The 20,905-nt window shown below is 41.1% G+C and overlaps 1 long non-coding RNA gene across 1 annotated transcript; it reads left to right on the top strand.

Annotated features, from left to right (window-relative positions):
- Nucleotides 1-311: 311 nt before the first annotated feature.
- Nucleotides 312-5,677, top strand: LOC115462747. The gene is made up of 3 exons (XR_003940949.1): nucleotides 312-378; nucleotides 4,346-4,435; nucleotides 5,619-5,677. It is a non-coding gene; the product is annotated as an uncharacterized LOC115462747 (long non-coding RNA).
- The last annotated feature ends 15,228 nt before the right edge of the window (nucleotides 5,678-20,905 follow it).

Raw genomic sequence — 20,905 nt, forward strand, 5'->3', positions numbered from 1 at the left:
TAAGTTTCAGGTCGTACACATTCAAAGTTCTGAGTGATGTCAGATTATTTATTTATTTATTTATTTATTTATTTACTTATTTTGTAAAATGATTCCTTCTGCCTGGTCGGAAACATAACAGACCTCTTTTTTCTGTGGTCTTAGTGGTGTTTTACAAAAGGCTCCACTTTGTGAATGTTTAGAATTGGTCGTTTCTTTTCCTACCTAGTCATCTATGCAAAATATCTCTTTAAATCTGATTACTTACGAATAATTCTCCATTCTTTCTCCTAGCTTTGCTCCAGCGATGTGAATCTCATCACTGGTTCTACATCTCACTTTTTCTACTGACCCTGTGTCTTCTTTTTCTTATTATGGCTGTAACCCTGGGGTCTTTATGTAAGTATAATACACAATTCTTGTAAGTATAATACACAATTCTTATCTTACCATCACATCTAGCCCATAACATATTCCTGGGAGAAGGTCTCTGTATCTCCATTCTCCCATGTTCTAACCACATCTAACCCATAACATTATTCTGGAAGGGGTTCTCTGTAAATATAATACATCATTCTCCTGCATTATTATCACATCTAAGCCATAACATAATGTATTTCTCTTTCTCTTTGTCCTATGTTGTACTTTTGGTGGAGTCTAGTCTCAGCAGTCATGTTACTGGCACATCCATGAACTCTAAATATAGATATTAAAGAGATAACAAACAACAGCAGCGCCTGCTTCCTGAGGAAAAAGGCCTCGAGAAGCCCCCAGCCTAAACGTGGTTTCGGGGACTGGACTTCATCATCATTGGCCAAAAAACCTCTTTTCTATAGCTTGTCTATCGACATAAATTTAATTGGTAAAGTTACTTAGCTTTCATAACTGTCTTGCTTGTGCGGGTCTGCTTCACACCACGGCCACAACCTACATCCATGAACTCTTCCATATTCCTGAAAATAAATAGAAAGAGAAAGAGAAAGAGTAGAGACAAGTGTCAGCTCGAGATAGAGCAGATCAAACTCTTTAATAGTTACCTCTTTCCCCTCTATCTGGTCCTTTATGTCTCGAGTTCAGTTGTTCACCTCTTTCTCCACACAGTACTGACAGGAAGTGCAGACAGTCACTTCCTTTATGTAGAATTTGATGGTCAATAGCTCTGTTAATGCTCAATTGTTATTTTGTTCACTAGCATTCAGGCTAATATTTTACAATACAAACTAACAGCTCTGACCACTTTTTATATCCTTCTAGGTTATCAATAGAAATCAAACAAAATAAAACATGGAAAATAAGATGATACCTTTTTTATTGGACATAACTTAATACATTTCTTGATTAGCTTTCGAAGGTTGCCCTTCTTCATCAGATCGGAAATAAGTAAATGTGGTAGCTGATAGTATATATAAATGAAACATCCAAGCATTTCTTTGACAGTCTATCAGGGTGGGAGGGTGGGGGTGGGTAGGAGGTATGCATGGGGACATCAAAGCATTTCATTATTAGTCTAACAGGATGGGTGTGGGTAGGTGGTGGAGGGTGATAAACAGAGAAATACAACTTTATGGTTTATAATGGGCTAGAAAACCCAGATCCTTGTTAAGTCCTGTTTGTTGGGTGTCAAAATATTCAACCATTCTGACTTCAAAGGTCTTACATTCCTGTATTGTTTTAAAGTTACCTTTCCGGATTCTTACTATGAAATCACTGGTGCAGTGTCCTGGTCATGTAAAGTGCTGGCCCATCGGGGTGGGAACCTGACTGGCACCGGCTATCTTCATGTGATGTCTGTGCAGATTAAATCTTGTCTTAAGCATCTGACCTGTTTCTCCAATATAGCATCCTTCATTATATTTTTTATACTGAATGATATATACCACATTGGAAGATGAGCATGTGAAAGATTCCTTTATGTTGAATATTTTTCCTTTGTGAATGACTGTGGAGTCCTGTGAAATGTTTTGGCATAGCTTGCAGCTGGATATATTACAAGGAAATGTGCCCTTCTTTTCCTTTCAGTCTGCACCCTACGCCTGGAATAAACTTCCTGAGCCCCTACGTCTTGCCCCATCCTTGGCCACCTTTAAATCTACACTGAAAGCCCACCTCTTTAACATTGCTTTTGACTCGTAACCACTTGTAACCACTCGCCTCCACCTACCCTCCTCTCTTCCTTCCCGTTCACATTAATTGATTTGATTTGCTTACTTTATTTATTTTTTGTCTATTAGATTGTAAGCTTTTTGAGCAGGGACTGTCTTTCTTCTATGTTTGTGCAGCGCTGCGTATGCCTTGTAGCGCTATAGAAATGCTAAATAGTAGTAGTAGTAGTAGTTGTGTTGGGAGTTTACTTCTGATTATCTTATGATTTAAGTTGGGTGGCTGTCGGAAGGCCAGCAATGGTGGGGATGGGATTATCTCTTTCAGTAATTCATCTTCCTGGGGTAGAGGCTTTAGGTCTCTTATGATTTTCCTCAGTTTCTCCAGCTCTGGGTTGTATGTCACTACAAGGGGGATTCTGTCTGTGGCTTTTTTTTCCTTGTACTGCAGTAGATTTTCCCTGGGTGTTTTGAGGGAGGAGGCAATATTCTTGGAGATTATTTTGGGATTGTAGCCTTTCTGTTTGAAGGATGCAGTCAGGGTTTCAAGGTGTCTGTCTCTATCCCCTGGGTCAGAGCAGATACGGTGGTATCTTGTGGTTTGGCTGTAAATAATGGATCTCTTTGTATGTGAAGGGTGGAAGCTGGAGTTGTGGAGGTAGATGCATCTGTCTGTGGGTTTCTTGTATATAGATGTTTGTATACAGCCATCACTGATTGAGACTGTGGTGTCCAAAAAATTGACTTTTTCTGGGGAGTAGTCAATTTTATTTATTTATTTATTGCATTTGTATCCCACATTTTCCCACCTCTTTGCAGGCTCAATGTGGCTTACAATACATCGTGAATAGTGGAAGCATATAAGAAGATATACAATTAGTATTATAAAAGTATCTTGGGTAACATGATAATGATAAAACATAATAGTAGTTTAACACGCGAACATGATAATGATGAGACAAACTAGTAGATTAGCAAGCTAGTATTGTAAGGCAGTTCTGGATATTTGTGTTGGGAGTTCATATTTGTTGGTCTTTGGGGTATGCCTTGTTGAAGAGATGGGTCTTCAGTAGTTTGCGGAAGTTAGTTAGTTCATAGAGCGTTTTTAGGTTGCGCGACAGCACGTTCCAGAATTTTGTGCTCAGGTAGGAAAAGGTTGACGCATGCGTTGACTTGTATTTTAGACTTTTGCAGTTGTTGTAGGATGGTATGTATTGAAGGAATAGTAAAATTGTTTCAGAGTTTCTTCCCCGTCCAAATCATAAAAATGTCATCGATGTATCGGTAGTATTTCAGAGGTTTGGTCTGGTATGTGTTCAGAAATGTCTCTTCCAGCTCAGCCATAAAAAGGTTGGCATATTGGGGTGCTGTCCTGGTGCCCATCGCAGTGCCCATTATTTATAGATAGATATCATTGTTAAAGCGGAAGTAGTTGTGAGTTAAAATAAATTTGATTAATTTTGTAATAGTTTCTGGTGAGTATTGATGGTCCAGTGTGGATGTTTTTAGGAGTCTCCCACATGCAGCTATGCCATCCGCATGTGGAATGTTGCTGTATAGTGATTCTACATCCATCGTGACCAGAAGGGTGTTTGGTGGTAATTGCTTGATATTTTTCAATTTATTCAGAAAGTCTGTGGTGTCTTGTATGAAGCTGTTAGTTTTGTGTACGAGAGGTTTCAGAATTCCCTCTATGAATCCAGATATTTCTTCCGTGAGTGTGCCAATACCTGATATGATTGGTCTGCCAGGGTTTCCAGGTTTGTGGATTTTGGGTAGCATGTAGAATGCGCCCACAGAAGGCTGGTTTGGTATGAGTTTCTTCAGATGAGGCTGCGCTTGTGTAGGAAATGTTTTGATAAGGTCTTTTAGCTGTTTTGTATAATCCTGTGTGGGGTCCTCAGTTAGTTTCCTGTAGTATTTATTGTCTGAGAGCTGTCTGTGCCCCTCTTCAATGTATTTTTGTGTGTCCATAATTACCACCGCGCCTCCTTTGTCTGCGGGTTTGATGATAATGAGTTCGTCAGTTTGTAGAGTTCTTATGGCCGCTCCACAAATCATCCTTCTACAAATCATTGTGTTAGTGATTCACATGTTAAATACACACAATGTTATCTTGCAGACAAAAAAATTAGCATGTTAAAGATATTTTTAGCGTGAAGTTAGATGTCTATTTGATTTGTATCTGTCTCCTCTGTTTCTTTGAATGTCAGGCTTTATTTTATGTGATATAATAGTAAGTTTTTGTTTTCCTTTCTCTTCAACAGATCACAAGTGTCTGAATAAACCATCAAACCAAACAGGACTGAATTTACCAGACAAGCTGGAGAAGCTACAGACAGGGGAGATCAACAGAGGTAAATGTATTTTTATCTAATCGGGACAATTTCCAGAGCTATTTATGTGGGCAAAAAGAATTTTATCTTCCTTAATTCCATGTCTGGAACCTTCCATCCACCAACAAAGCCAAATGTTCCCAGAGTTGGTCTCAGTTATTTTTTTTTCTTTTTTGTTTCATCATCCAAGTTATTCCCAGGTCATTATTTCAAATGCGGTGGAGGAGTAGCCTAGTGGTTAGAGCACCAGTCTTCCCATCCTGGGATGCCTGGTTCAAATCTCACTGTTGCTCTTTGTGATTACCTCAGGTACCAACTTTGATCATGAGCCCTACAGGGACAGAAAAAATACCCAGTGTACCTGAATATAACTCATCTTTAGCTGCCACTGAAAAATGTGAGCAAAATCCAAATATATCTTCCTCCAAATATATAACCCAGAGCAGTCAGAATATCTTTTAAACAAAGGGCCCTTTTACTAAGCTGTGTAAGCATCTACACGCACCCAACATGCGCCAAAATGGAGTTACCACCCGGCTACTGTGTGGCTGTTGCGGTAATTTCATTTTTAGCATGCATTCCATACGTGTGTCCAAAATATAATTTTTATTTTTGGAGTCGTGTATTAGGCGCACGCCAAGTGACATTTGACATTCGTAGGCCATTACTGCCTCGTTACCGCATGAGACTTTACCAATAGGTCAATGGGTGGCAGTAAGTTGTCAAACCCCAAATGGACGCGCAGCAATTTTCATTTTGCCACATATCCATTTTTTAAAAAAAAAAGGTGTTTCCTTACAGGTGTGCTGAAAAATGATTCTGCGTGTGCCCAAAACACGCGTCTACACTAGCATAGGCCATTTTTCAGCAGGCCTTTGTAAAACTGCCCCTAAATAAATAAGTCTAGATATTGAACAGCAGTATCTGGTAAGTGGCTGCCACTGAATATCCAGATAAGGTAGTGGGGCTGGAGTTGCTCCTAACCCACATAAGAACCTTTGAATATCAACCCCTATCGGCTCTTTGGGGGTAAGAATTCCAAGGCGCCAACTCAATTGTGTGGTTAAGAATTTACCACTTCATCAGCTTGAGATTCCCATCTGGACTCAAGAGATTCTACCTGTAGGAACATTAGCCCCTCACTCTGGTGATCTCAATCTCATTAGTGTAACTTGAGTCAGTTCATGCTCTGTTGTACACACAGGTCAGGAGTACGAGTTCTGTCCAGAGGAATGGAGACCCTGGAAAGGAAAGTGTTACTTTGTGTCAGAGGAGAAAAAAGACTGGAGCTCCAGCATGCTGGACTGTGTTTCCAGAGACTCTCACCTGGCTGTGGTCAAGAACTCAACAGATCTGGTAAAAGTGAATCTATTTAATGTTTCTCACTATAGACACTACATGTGATATGTTCTATGCAGAAGGAGATATACAGTTATGTGTGAGAATCAGAACTCAGGAGTTCCAATCCCTGCTCTGATATCACTTGGTGAGACCTTGGGGAAATAGCTCTTCCTTTCATCAACCTTTTGTAACTGACAATTCACATTAACATGATTCCTTCTCCCCATCCCATTCAGAGGTTGTCAGGATCCTTTTGCTGTTAAGCAAGATTTATCATTTATCTTATCATTTATTAATTTCATATATCGCCTACCTCACAAGCAAATCGAGGCAGTTTACATTTACTAGAACGCAAGAAATAGAAAAGGAACACCATTGACCAAATAGGAAAGGCCAAGCACACAAAACATAAATCCCCTTTGGAGTTGCTCGCTATGAAATTTAGGAACAGGGAGTAGAGCAGATCCATGTGTAACTACCATCAAGTCCCAAAAGCAAGTTCAAAAATGTAAGTCATCAGTGCTTTGCAAAAGGAAAGATAAGGAGTGTCCTGCTGGAGATTTTGTGGAAGGGAGTTCCACAATGTAGTTGCAAGAAAAAAGAAAGACGCATCCTTGTAAACTCCCACCTGGCCCTAGTGGGACTGGGAATGACCAACCTGTTATCTCTAAGAGATTGCAGGGTGCCTACGGGAGTGTATGACGTTATCAAAGATGACAAATAGGCTGGCGTACTGGAGAATAATACTTTAAAATGCCACAGTAGGAATCTTGAATTTAACATTACTCAATGAGGAACCAATGTAAGTGGCATAGAAGAGGTGAAACATGGTCAAAACGATCTGCCTTGCAGATAAGTCGCGCTGCTGTATTCCGCGAGGTTTGAAGTCATTTTAAATTTGGTTTGGAAATACCAGCATAGGCATAGATACTGCAATAGTCGTATCTGGAGTGCTCAAAAGCAAACATAAGAGTACAGAGTGAGTCATGGAGGGGCATTTTCAAGATGACGTCTAAGTCCGACTATGGACGTTTTGCAAAAAAATGTCCATAATCTGAATAGGGAAGAAGGTCATTTTCATACAGAAAAAAAGGTCTTATCTTTTGTTTTTGAAAATACTGTTTCTAACAACGTTTTGTACTTTGGACATTTTGTTTTTTAGTCCATTTTCGAAAAAAAAAAAAAAAGCTTCCAAGTACAAAACGCACAAAATCGATCCATTTGGCTATAGGAGGAGCCAGTATTTTTTAGTAGATTGGTCCCCCAGACATCCCAGGAAAGCAATAGGGCACCCTAGGGGGGCACTGAAGTAGACTTCATAAAGTCTCCCCAGGTATACATCTCACCATTGCTCCCTTATCTTGTCTTTTGAGCCACCCAATACTCCCAACTGTACACCACTACCATATCTCTTACGGGTGAAGGGGGCACCTACATGTGGATACAGCGGGTTTCTGGTGAGTTTTGGAGGGCTCACAGTTTCCTCCACAAGTGTAACAGATAGGGGGAGGTATGGGTCTGGGTCTACTACTACTACTACTACTACTACTACTTAACTACCTGTCTGTAGTGCACCGCACCCACCACTAACTACTCCAGGGACCTGTATGCTACTCTGATGGACCAGAGTATAACATCTGAGGCTGGCATAGATGCCGACAAGTAATGTTTTTAATCACATTTTTTGGAGGGGGGGGAGGTGGGAGTGGGTTAGTGACCACTGGGAGAGTAAGGGGAGGTCATCCCTGATTCCTTCCAGTGGTCATGTGGTCATTTAGGGCACCTTTTTATGCCTTATTTGTTATAAATAAACCATCAACCACCCAGCTTTACTTATTTCAGTCTATTTATAACATCACTTGAAATTTTATTCATAGAAAATATTTTTCCTCTTTCATAAGGATTCTTAAAACACGCTTTACAGCTTCAATTTTTATCACTTGCATATCTTCCAGTCAAGTTTATATAAAGTGCAATACATGGACGCCTCCACCTACATGTGGCATGTTTCGCAATTCGCTGCCTCAGGGTATGGTCCGAAAATTAAGCTAAAGAATAAAACATTCAATCGATCTACATTATAACTCTCAGTGGTCAGAAGACAGTAACAAAAGATATATCACATACCTTAAACACAGAACAGTTTTACTCCACATTGCATTGGTGTCTGCCATCTTTTGTGCTTATTCCACCCATGCACAGTGTCTCATTTAAATAGAAGTACACGGCTCAGAACGTCAGTAACATCAAACCCCACTCTCTAATGTCATTACGTTTCCTTACATTGCTGCTACCCAATCAATTTCCAGATTTAAACCTCCAGGGGTCATGGTTCCTAGTGTATAGATCCACCATTGCTCTTGTGTTGGTGTAGACACGTCCAAAACACACGCCTACACCAACGCAGGCCATTAGAGAAAAGTCAGTAACATCAAACCCCATCCTCTAATGTCATTACGTTTCCTTACATTGCTGCTACCCAATCAATTTCCAGATTTAAACCTCCAGGGGTCATGGTTCCTAGTGCATAGATCCACCATTGCTCTTTGTAGCTAAGGAGGCTGTCAATATTGCCCCCTTCTCTCCCCAATTGGATCTGATCAATGACTTGCCACTTAATATCTAGCCAATCATGTTGCTTGATCAGCCAATGATTTACAATGGGAGCTGTTAAGGCTATACTTCACAAGTCTCGCTGATTTGCCCACATTGGCCATGGCCAATCAAATCCTCCTGATTATGTAGATATTCTATACGTTTATAAGACAGCATTTCCCCAATAGTTTTACCCCTACGATAGGCAATTAATGGTCTCTCCTGCAATAACGGATGAATCTGTAAACAGTCCAATATTTATGGATCAATGATGTAACCCTTTGGAGTTGCTCACTGTGAAATTTAGGAACACATGTTACAGAACAGGGTGTAGAGCAGATCCTTGTGTATCTCCTAATTACTTCTAATTAAGTGCTTGTTAATGGCAATTATTGATAGCACCTAATTAGGTAATTAGCTTACGTGTGGGTCTGTGATCTGCATCCAAATTTGCACATCCAACTTTGAGCAACTTACATAGAATTTGGTGGATTGTGCCAGTGCAGTCTCCCCAGATTTTCAGCAGCAGCAGTATTCGGATATAAAAAGCTTTAAATATTATTGGGTCCATAAACTAAGATGAACCAAAACTTAGCTGAAAATAGTGTGCAAGTATAGGAGCACACATTCAGGAGCTTGGCTTTTTTTTTTTAAATGCCAGGCTCAAAGATTCATTGAATTGTTTTCTTATTTCAAGGGCTTGATGTGTAGCTCAACCAAAGATCAATACTGGATTGGTTTAAACTACGTTGGTAACACATGGACGTGGTACGATGGTACAAAGTCAAGGTAAGTTCACCAAAAATTGCAATGATAAACGCTGTTATCATTTTGGAGGAAAAGCTTGAAGCACCAGACATTTATTTATTTATTTATTTATTTCTTACATTTGTATCCTGCGCTTTCCCACACATTGCAGCTTCAATGTGGCTTACATAGTAATTTGAAATACAAAGTCTTATAAGGTGAGAAAAATTTCAAACTGTAATAAAACATAGTAATGGTGAAGCTTAATAATGTATGATTAGGATAAGGGAAGGTAAACAGGATAGGATAGGATAGGTTGGGGGAAATTGGGTAAGGAGGGATATGGTAAAGGAGAGATGGAGAAGAAAAAGTTGGAATGAGTAAAGGGAGAATGGGGAAGTGGGGTAGGTATAACCAATGATGAGGTCGGTATCAGTGTCAGGACAGATTTGGAGTGTAGGCTAATAAGATTAAGTTGGGTCATTTACAGTTCAAGATCACTCAAGAATTCGCCATTTTGTTTAACCACTTCAAGCGCTTAATTCTTGATCCTGGATGGATGTGTGATGATTCCCAGGAGATCCTTACCTGTTAGTGGTTTGTTGTTTCTTCAGACTCAGGAGCTGTGTAGATGATAAGTGGTCCTAGTCATCACCTTAGAGCCTGACCAACCCAGGGCCCCTTTTATTAAGATGCGTAGGTACCTACACACGCCCAACGTGCATCAATTTGGAATTACCACCTGGCTACTGCGTGGCCAGGGTGGTAATTTCATTTTATATGTGCGTCCACTACACACACCAGAAAATAATTTTTATTTTCCCGCATACGGCGCTAACCTGGCAGTCAGAATCTTTCTACACACGATGACCATTAACACCCGGTTAACACGTAAGATCTTACTGCTAAGTGAATGGGTGGCGGTAAGATCTCGGACCCAAAATGGATTCACGCCAATTTTCATTTCGCCGCACGTCCATTTTCTGCCAAAAGTTTTAAAAAGGCATTTTTTACAGGTGCACTGAAAAATAAATCTGCGTGCATCCAAAACATGCGCCTATACCAACGCAGGCCATTTTTTGGTTCACCTTAGTAATAGGACCCCATAATTTTTTACGTGTTCTTCCCCAAGTATGTGGTAAACTTCTCCTATTTTTCATGATTTATTTATTTATTTGTTGCATTTGTATCCCACATTTTTCCACCTATTTGCAGACTCAATGTGGCTTACAATATTACATCATAACATGCGTCAATCAAGAGTAGATAAACAATTGGTTACATAAAGAACAAGTGTAACATAATGGATATAATCAAGTCAATAAATCAGAAGGCAGACAGATTATCAAGTAATTGGTGATGTGTTGGAATTCCTATTATTGATTATTATGGTAAGTCTTGTTATAAAGGAAAGTCTTTAAAGATTTTCGAAAGTTGATGAGGTCATGAATATTTTTCAGATCCAGTGGTAATGCATTCCACAGTTGCATGCCAATGTAAGAAAAACAGGACGCGTGTTCTAGTTTATACTTTAGACCTTTGCAGCTGGGGTAGTGAAGTCCCAAGAATGTGCGTGCTGATCTTTTGGCGTTCCTGGGAGGTAAATCAATGAGGTCTGATGTAAGCTGGAGCATTTCCATGAATGATTTTATGAACCAGAGTGCAAACTTTGAACACAGAGCGTTCCTTAACTGGGAGCCAATGGAGCTTCTCTCTTAGGGGTGAAGATGTGGAGGGGCATTTTTGAAAAAATATCCAAGTAGGAAGTGGGACGTCCCGCTCCTAACATCTAAAAAAAAAAAAACATCCGATCACAGCCATTTTCAAACTGAAAAAATGTTAGGGTTTCCTGTTCAAAAATATGTGAGAACCTCCTAGATAAACAGCCATTTTCCAAAATAAAATGTCCAAATTATGAGGGCCAAAAAACAAGGGACAAGGATGCCTGTCTGGCAGCATTTGTACAACAATGACCACACAGATGTCCATGCAGAGCAGAGGGACAACCTAGTCATCATCCAGGGACCCAGGTTCATTTCCACTGTAACTCTATTATTTTAACGATGAGTCCTCCAGAGACAGGAAACTAACTACTGTACCTGAATATGCATTACCATCTAATATTTAGGTACCAGTAAGTATATCTCTGGTTCTGGAGGCCTCAGAATTTAAAGGTTTTAAAAAAAGAGAGAGTTAAAGTGGGATTTGAACTTGAGTCCTATTCTTTAGCAGAGTCCACTGCACTGACCACTAGCCTACCCTTCAAACCTGTTGTGTCCAGAATGCCCACAATACCTGATATTGTCAGCTAGTCTAGTTTCCCTTCTGGTGTCACTTTCAGGGTTGAGGGAGAGGGACAGTATCCTCTGGGAGATTGATGAGGGATCATACCTTAATCCTTCCAGTGGTCAGTCTACTAAAATGCTGGCTCCTCCCACGTGCAAATGGCTTGAATATGGGTGATTTAGTTTTCTAAAACTGCTGAAAATCAAAGACGTCCAAATCCAAGGACATCCATGGTATTTTCGAACACAAAGATGGACCTTTTCCCTGCCTCCAAATTCGGATGTTTTACAAAGACGTCCAAATTCCAACTTAGACATTTCTTTTGAAAATGCCCCTCCAAGTATATATAGAAGCTGGCCAAGGGGTTATTGTTAGGGGGAAAGTGGAGGTGCAAGACACAGATGGGGGGGGGGGGGGGGGGGAAGGGAGATGCTGGCTACCTATGGGAAGGTAGAGGTGGAAGGGAAATGCTAAAACAATTGGGAGGGTGCAGTATGGCTGAAGGATTATCTAGTGCTTATCAATCATTTCTTGGCAGTAACCCCATGATTGCAGCCAAATAAAATTGTGTGACCTCCCCAGAGTTATAAAATAATGATACACCTATGGAGAGCCCACCCAGGCTGTGACCCCAAACATGGGTTTTGTGGCCCCATTTGGGGTCCTGACCTTCAGTTTAGGAAGCTGACCTAGGGCATCCCAGTACCCTTGGGTCTACACTACGCGGAGATCTTTCAGTTACCTCCTGCACAAACCGCACAGATTTGGGCTTGTGAAATAGTGATAGCCTGGTACTATATATACTTTTTTTGTGGTACTATCCATACAGAAACAAAAAATGTCTAAGTTTTCTAGGTCTCCCAGTGAAACAGTAAGCTGCTATCCAGATACTGTCTTCTGTTGCCAATTATTTATTTATTTATTTATTTATTTGTTACTTATATCCCACATTTTCCCACACATGCAGGCGCAATTAAAAGGTCTCAACTAAATCAAGAGGATTTTTGGATTTAGCTCAGAGATTTTTTCAGTCATGGCTCAAGGCAAGTTACTTTTAGGTGCAGGAACTATACCTCTGTCATCCAAAGCTTACAATATATGCCCCCTTTTACAAACCCATGTTAGCATCCACCAGTGCAATAATGGCGACACAGCCCGTTCACTTTGAATGCTCTGTGTCGGCATTGCCATACGGCAGCCGCTAATGTGGCTTTGTAAAAAGGGGCCTAAGTTTGTACTTGAGGCAAATCACAAGGCACACAGTAAGATTTGAACCAGGCTTTTCTTGTTCTTGTTCTACTGATGTAACCAATAGGTTACTTCTCCAAGTCAATACAAAAAGATAAAATAAATCCTCTTTAGACATTCCCCTTTACTGACTTCTCAATTCACTGGATGATGCTTTTCTATTCGTACTCAGCATATCTGCTCAAGAATGAGACAGGTCTGCTCCAAAAATCTTCTGACATAACATTTGTTAAAGAGTTCTCGCTATACCTCGGAGGTTCAAAATCTCCTGTAATGCAGAATTCACACTCTGGGAGCCTGGACTACTTCTACTAACAAATTCAGGGGTCAATATTCAAAACCAGTTAATAACCATGCAGGAGAGCCTCTTGCCTGGTTGACCTGCACCAAGCAGGCCCTGCTCTATCCCAATCTCTCACCTCCCCCATCCTTCCACCTCCACTGGACCCATCACCTTCTGCTTTCCAGCTCTCTTATCTTCTTGTCTCATCTTCCCCTCCAGTCTTCTACCATCTCCCTTGTTTCCACCTTCTCTCATCTTCCTTTGTTCAATCGTTTTTCGTTGTCATTATTCCTTTTCCTCTTTACAAAGTTTTGAAACAGATGATGTAGCAGAGAGCAAGGACATCACTAGAGAATACAGGGCTACTTTCTCTGTGGCTTCCTCTCGAGTCTTTTGTAAAATACCAGACAAAAGTGACTATCCTATGTCCCATTTTCAGCCCCTGTATAAAATGGGGCTTCACAGCTGTCTGGTTCTGAGATTTTATCTAACGAGCTATGCACTAAGGTTGTAATTATGAAATAATTGGCTGCCTTTTTTTTCACCATAGATCTCCTGAGGTTCGTTATAATTCCACCTGTGCAGTGCTGTCTGGTGAAAGACTACTCGACTGGAACTGTGACTATGAGAATCATTGGATCTGTGAGAAACCGGCTGTTTAGCTGCACTTTGATCAAGGTCATAACCTTCCTCTGATATCAGCTAATGATATAAATCACACTGACATCACTAAGAAGAAAATTCAACCGTAGCATCAGAATCTCAGGAGATTGTTCTATGCGAATGGACACCCTCACAGCACCATCTCATCTATACGGGTGCTTACAGAATACAGTTTTGCTGGGAATCTGTTGATTTATGTGTATGCGCATATTAATGACTGTAATACTGGCATTTATATGCATTCGTGCTGTGTAAGTAAGCAGCAACTTGTATAATTACCCTCCCCCATGTGATCTTACTGTATATACAATTAATAGCTCTGTTTGTCTCTGATTCAAGAAGCTTTATTAACATCATATTTTTATGTTTCCAAAACAATGACATTAAAAATTAAATAAAAATAAATATGCTGAATACTAATAACAGTACAGTAAATTTACGAAGGAGAGTACCCAGGTTGTGCTGGGGATTCATAGCGACAACAACGCCAACAGCAGAGGTGGTCCAAGGAATGAGGACAGTTGGTGGTCAGTCCAAATGAAGCTTTATTGAAGACAAAACCAGGCCTGACTCTGCTGAGGGACTCATCAAATTCTTCAATAAAGAATAAATGATGATATCAATACAAAGGTTCCATAGTAGGACAAACTATCCTTGCAATCAATCCCAATGATTGTGCACTCTCACATTAGCAAACAATCAACAAACGGAATGGAGGAATGTTCCAAGGAACGAACAGGAGTCAATTAACTTCAGAAAAGTTTATTCTCCTTCTAAGATCACATGAGTCACCTGGACCCAACATGGAATGTGTGATCATAGTAACTAGGAGAGAATACTTCATCAGGAGTGTAACGAAAAACGTAATCCTTGAGAGCAACGAGATGCAGGTAGTATCACAAATATCTATGATGTCTGTAAAACTGTAACCATTAATAAAAAACCTGTTTTCCTTGGGGGGTTCATACTCTGCCCTTGTCAGGGCTCATTTCTTGTAAAGGAATGGCTTAGAGAGTAGTCTAGTGGTTAGAGCACTAGGCTGACAATAAAGAAAACCTGATTCAAAGCCTGTTGCTGCTCCTGCGTCTTGTGATGATCTGTGTATGTTCTCATGATGTTTCAAATGCAGTATTCTCTATGACAGCTTCTTTTATTTAACTTTGGTGATTTTTTTATGTTTTAAAATTTAGATAATGTCCTGGGATTTGTAGTACAGAATGTTGCTACTCTTTGAGATTCTGCATGGAATCTTGTCACTCTTTAGTATTCCAGAACCTTGCTATTATTTGGGGTTCCACATGGAATGTTGCTACTCTGAGATTCTCCATGGAATCTTGTCACTCTTTAGGATTCCGGAATCTTGCTATTCTTTGGGGTTCTACATGGAATGTTGCCACAATTTGAGATTCTGCATGGAATCTTGTCACTCTTTAGCATTCCAGAATCTTGCTATTCTTTGGGGTTCTACAGGGAATGTTGCCATGATTTGGGGTTTCTGCCAGGATACTGGGCTAGATGGACCATTGATCTGACTCTTATGCTCTTATGTATGTATATCGAATACGTTTAGTTGGTATATATCAGCACCTAAATCTTTGCGCATCGATTTACACAAACGAACACTTGGCGTAAATCCCTTTGCATAGATTTAGGTGCATTGGGCCATATTCTATAACTATGGGTGTAAATTTCAGAACACCCACAAAATGCCCATTTCCTTGCCAACAGCCTTGCCAATTTTGCCTGCACAGATTAGAAGATTGGCGCCCTTCATTATAGAATACGCTTCACGAGTGGTACGCGTAAATTCTAATCAGAGCCAATTAGTGCTCATTAGTGCCTGTTATCAATGCTCATTAGCTTAAGTTATAGAATCTGCCATCTCAAACCCAGCCAAATCCAAGGCATTTGGTTGTGGGAGGAGCCAGCATTTGTAGAGCACTAGCTCCCCTCACATGCCAGGACACCAACTGGGCACCCTAGGGGGCACTTCTAAATATAAAAAACAATAAAATAAAAATAGCTCCCAGGTGCAAAGCCCCCAAATCCCCCCCAAAACCCATTCCCCATAACTCTACACCATTGCCATAGCCCTAAGGGGTGAAGGGGGCACCTACATGTGGGTACAGTGGGTTTTGGGGGTGGGTGGGTTGGAGGGCTCCCATTTACCACCACAAATGTAACAGGTAGGGGGGTGGGCCTGGGTCCACCTGCCTGCAGTGCATTGCACCCACTAAAACCTACTCCAGGGACTTGCATACTGCTGTCAGAGAGCTGGGTATGACATTTGAGGCTGGCATAGAGGCTGGGAAAAAAGGTTTTTTTTTTGTTTTTTGTTTTGGGTGGGAGGGGGTTGGTGACCACTGGAGTAAGGGGAGGTGATCCCTGATTCCCTTCGGTTGTCATTTGGTCAGTTGGGGCTCCTTTTTGAAGTTTGGTCGTGAAAAAAAAGGGACCAAGTATAGCCGGCGAAATGCTCGTCAAGCCTGGCTTTTTTTTTCTATTACCGGGCGAAGCCGGCCATCTCGTGAGCACGCCCCCGTCCCGCCCCTGTCCTGCCTTCACTACCCTACCAACACACCCCCCTTGATGTTTCGCCGGCTCCGCGACCGAAAGCAGTTGAACCCGGCCAAAATCGACTTTCGATTATACCGATTTGGCCGGTTTCAGGAGATCGCCGGCCATCTCCCGATTTGTGTCGGATGATGGCCGGCGATCACTTTCGAAAATGAGCTGGATAGTAACATAGTAAGTGACAGCAAATAAAGACCTGAATGGTCTATCCAGTCTGCCCAACAGTCACACACATCAATTCATGATTGAATCAACAATGAACGTGATATTATACACTATCATGACTCTTTCTTTGGTGTTTCTGGGACATAGAAGTCCGCTCGATTCTGTCCTTAAGTTCTACCTACTGGCGTTGCTGTCAAAACCCCCTCCAGCCTAACCGAATATGTCTTGTCATTTGCTGGACCCAGACTATAAAAGTCTGCCCGGCACTGTCCTTGGTTCCAGTTACTGAAGTTGCCATTGAAGCTCTTTCCAGCTTGTCATAAACTTTTATTTTTGTTTTATACCATCTATTTTCTAAATAGAGTTCCTCTGTGTTCATCCCATACCTTTTCGAATTCCGTCACTGCTTTTGTCTCTACCACCTCCCTCAGGAGGTCATTCCAGGCATCAACCATCCTCTCCATGAAAAAGATTTTCCTGCCATTACGCCTAAGTCTACCACTCCGCAACCTCAGTTCATGTCCTCTAGTTTAACCATTTCCCCTTCTCTGGAAGAGATTTGTTCCTATATTAATACCTTTCAAGTATTTAAATGTCTGTATCATATCTCCCCTGACCCTTCTTTCCTCTAGGCTATACATATTCAGGTCTTCCAGTCTCTTCTCACACGTCTTATGGTGCAAACCCCTTATCATTATTATAATCTACGCAAACATAAATGGGTACTAATTGCATATATATATGTATAATTTCTTATCTCCACCTCTAACATTTAATAATATGCTTATTCCTATAGATATACAATACCTGTAATGAAACAGAATCAGGGATCCTAGAGTTGATGTAAACACTGTCTATAATTCTTCTACAAGTCAGTGTACATAATCAAACTTGTTAAAACTGTTATTAAGTCACTGGTACTTAATTTCCTTTCTTTTTGTTATATCAAAATTAATAAAAATGATTGAACAAAAAAAAGTTTTGTCACTTTCCTCGTTTTACATCCTTAGTAAGATGCGGCCTCCAAAACTGAACTTAATGCTCCAGGTGGGGCCTCACCAATGACAGGGGCATCAACACCTCCTGTCTCGATGCAGCCACTCCACTGGACCCACTGTCAAAAATGTGAAGACCTTGTTTTCTTCAATGAAATGTACCTTTTTCAGTACTGGCAATATAAGCAACATGGCATCCTCTGAACGCAATGATTTTACAGGTCTATAAACTCTGCGCATCTGGCTCAGTGAATGACTAGCACAATTTCAAACCTTCTCCAGTATCTAATCGGCAACTGATGTAATTTTGCAAATATGAAGTAATATGTTAACAATGTGACACCCCTGTTACCAACCTTGCTGAACCATTTTGAATCATCTGAAATGAATGCAGACTCGATGCGGACTTCAATAATTTTTTACTATTTTACATTTGTATGGATTATAAACTGCCTCAACAGGTGTCTGCAAGGCAGCAGGGCCGGTCTTAGGCAGAGGCGACCAAGGCGACCGCATAGGGCCCCGCGCCTAAGGGGGCCCCGCGCAGCACTCCTCAACTCTGCCTCGCTCGTGCCTCTGCTCTGACCTCTGCCGCTGCTCGCCTTAGTCGCCTGAGATGATCCTCATTCCCGCGGCTCGGCCACTCCGCTGCTGCCACCACTGGCGCAGCGCCCACCCCCGGCTTGGGCCCGCTGAGCCCGCTCTCAGCTCCCGAGTCCCCGGACCCCGGCGACTAACTGAGCGATGCCAGCGAGCCAGCCCAGGCAGCGACGGCCCCGCCCCCAACGGCGACGACAGACAGCTGCAACGCGATGGCTCACCTCCAGGCTCCAGCTTCCCGCTCAATGTCCCGCCTTCTGATGTATTTCCTGTTTCCGGACGTGAGGGCAGGAGTCACTGAGCGGGAAAACCTGGAGCCTGGTCGGAGTTGGTGAGGACGTGAGGTGAGCCATCGTTGCTGACGCCAACAGTTGTGCACTTATGCCAAATCGAAATCGGATTCCATGCAGGCAGGAGATCAGGAGAAGTGTCTCTCTCATCTAACGACACTTGCGGACGGTGCAAGGGTTGGAAATGTCTGCCTCCCTGAGAGGAATTTGGCCCAACAACATTAGTTGCTGGAGAAGCTGAGCAAGTAAGATCTTCTGGCTTGGAAGAAGCTGTTTCTAACATATCTGGGTTATTTTCACATAGATCTGCAGATATTTCTCCTGATAAAAATTTGGATGGCAATAGCAGATTTAGCTAAAACACTGCTTCCAGTAATTAATGATATGACACCTCGAATTAATCATTTGGAAGCTAGACTGCAATCACAGGAAGAAACGATTACTAAGCTAAAATCTGAGAATGGAAATCATGAAGTAGCAAAATCTGATATAAAGTAGGTACAATCAGTTCAAACTATTTTAGTAACTGATGTGGCTACTTGCCTCTCTGGTTTGATGGGTTACAGAGTAATAGGGGAATTTGAAAGTACTGGATCTTTTCTTAATATTTTTCCTTTATTCTCCTTTGTTATGAGAATTGGAACTACTAATTGTAGTGGACTTGAACTGAATAATTTCTGGGGAGGGGGGTTCATGATAGCATTGTGCTTATTATTTCAATAAGTTTTTTGTACAAGTTTAGCTTCATTTGTCTTAATTTGAAATTTCATAAATAAAAAAATGTTCTAAAAATGGAATAATCTTATCAATGGGGTGGGGGAGGGGCTATGGCGGGGCGGGGCTAGGATGGGGCCCTACCAAATTGGTCTGCATAGGGCCCCGCACTTGTTCCACTCAAGCCTCCTCCTAGTTCCATGAAAATTGAAGAGAATAAGCAGACAGAGGTTTGTTGTTAAAAACACCACATTTTCCACCAAGTTCGGTGATAGTTCTGAAGATTTGCAGTATCATCAGCCCTTGAGAATATTTATTTTCCACTGGGAACACTGGTTGTGGATATCAGAGAAAATGTTCAAAGAATTGGTGACCGTAAAATCAACCGCTTTATTTTTTTGCCACCTGTTCCAAAATAGCCTGGTCCTCTCTCTTCGGCCTAGCTGCCTGCTCTTATCGCTCTTATTTCCACTAAGATATGGGTTGAGGTATGGCTATCATCAGTCCAGCAAAGGCCGCATGTATACTGCTCTTCTACAACCTGACCTTGCCTTATACAGTGTGCTGTCAGGGGGACGTAAATGTCTGCTCTTCTGATTACTCCACATTTCACCGGCAAAATTCACACTATTACTCTCTGCCTTGGTTAATTGATCCTGCATCTGGAGAGAGCAAGATCACCCACCAACTTACAGTTGTCCTGGATGGTACTTGGTGACTGGGGGTTAAGAGATATACTGACCATTTAGACCCCAAGTTCTCAATAACCAGCAGAGGTTGGTCACCTTGACCTACTTCTGTGATGCCTGCCATTTACCCCAGGACATTGATGTTGAGCACCACAATATCACCTCCAAAGTGACTTGCTTGAGGGGTGCTGGGACTGCTCACCTTGCACCTCATTTGATAGGCAATCCATAGAGGTGAACTTCAACCAGGCCTTTAATGGAAGAAGTAACTAACTTGTTAGTCTCACTCACACACACAAGGAGTGACATGGGCTGCACATACTGCAGCAAGACATGTTTATCCAGTCCTACCCTAGCTGAGATAATATTTAACCGTCACTTTGACCTCATGTGCAACTTTCTTTAAATTAGTCACCTTACTTTCTAACTCTTCTTACTCTCTTACCTCTCTATATGTTCCATCTTTGCTTATACCCTTCACTGTCAATTAAAATTTTCTATTACGTATTGCGCTGACATTGTAAGTAGTATACTTACATATCATGAAGAAACTTCAGACAGCCCAGAATACAGCAGCTAGACTCATTTTTGGAAAGTCAAAATATGAAAGTGCAAAACCCCTAAGAGAGAAGCTCCATTGGCTCCCAGTTAAAGAACATTCTGTGTTCAAAATTTGCACATTGGTCCATAAAATCATTCATGGAAATGCTCCGGCATACATGTCAGACCTTATTGATTTACCTCCCAGAAACGTTAAAAAATCAGCACGTACATTCTTGGGACTCCACTTCCCTAGTTTTAAAGGTTTAAAGTACAAACTAGTTCATGCATCCTGCTTTTCTTATTTTGTCACGCAACTGTGGAATACACTACCACTTAACGTAAAAAATATTCATGACCTTACCAACTTTCGAAAATCACTAAATACCCAACTTTTTACCAAGACTTACCATAATAATTAATAACAGGAACTCTAACACATCACTACTTACTAGAGAATCGGTCTGTTTTCTGATTTATTGAACTGATTATATCCATTGTGTTACACTTGTTCTTTATGTAACCAATTGTTTTATGTACTCTTGATTGATGATGTTAGGATGTATTATTGTATGCCACATTGAGTCTGCAAATAGGTGGGAAAATGTGGGATACAAATGCAACAAATAAATAAATAAATAAATGCTTTTTATTGTTGTTTGAATATTGTTACTGCAGTAATTGCTTATTGCTCATGTTTGATTTATTCTTACTGTACACATCCTTGACTGAATTCCTTCAAAAAGGTGGTAAATAAATCC

The sequence above is a fragment of the Microcaecilia unicolor genome, chromosome 2 (assembly GCF_901765095.1).
Source record: "Microcaecilia unicolor chromosome 2, aMicUni1.1, whole genome shotgun sequence".
NCBI lineage: Eukaryota > Metazoa > Chordata > Amphibia > Gymnophiona > Siphonopidae > Microcaecilia > Microcaecilia unicolor.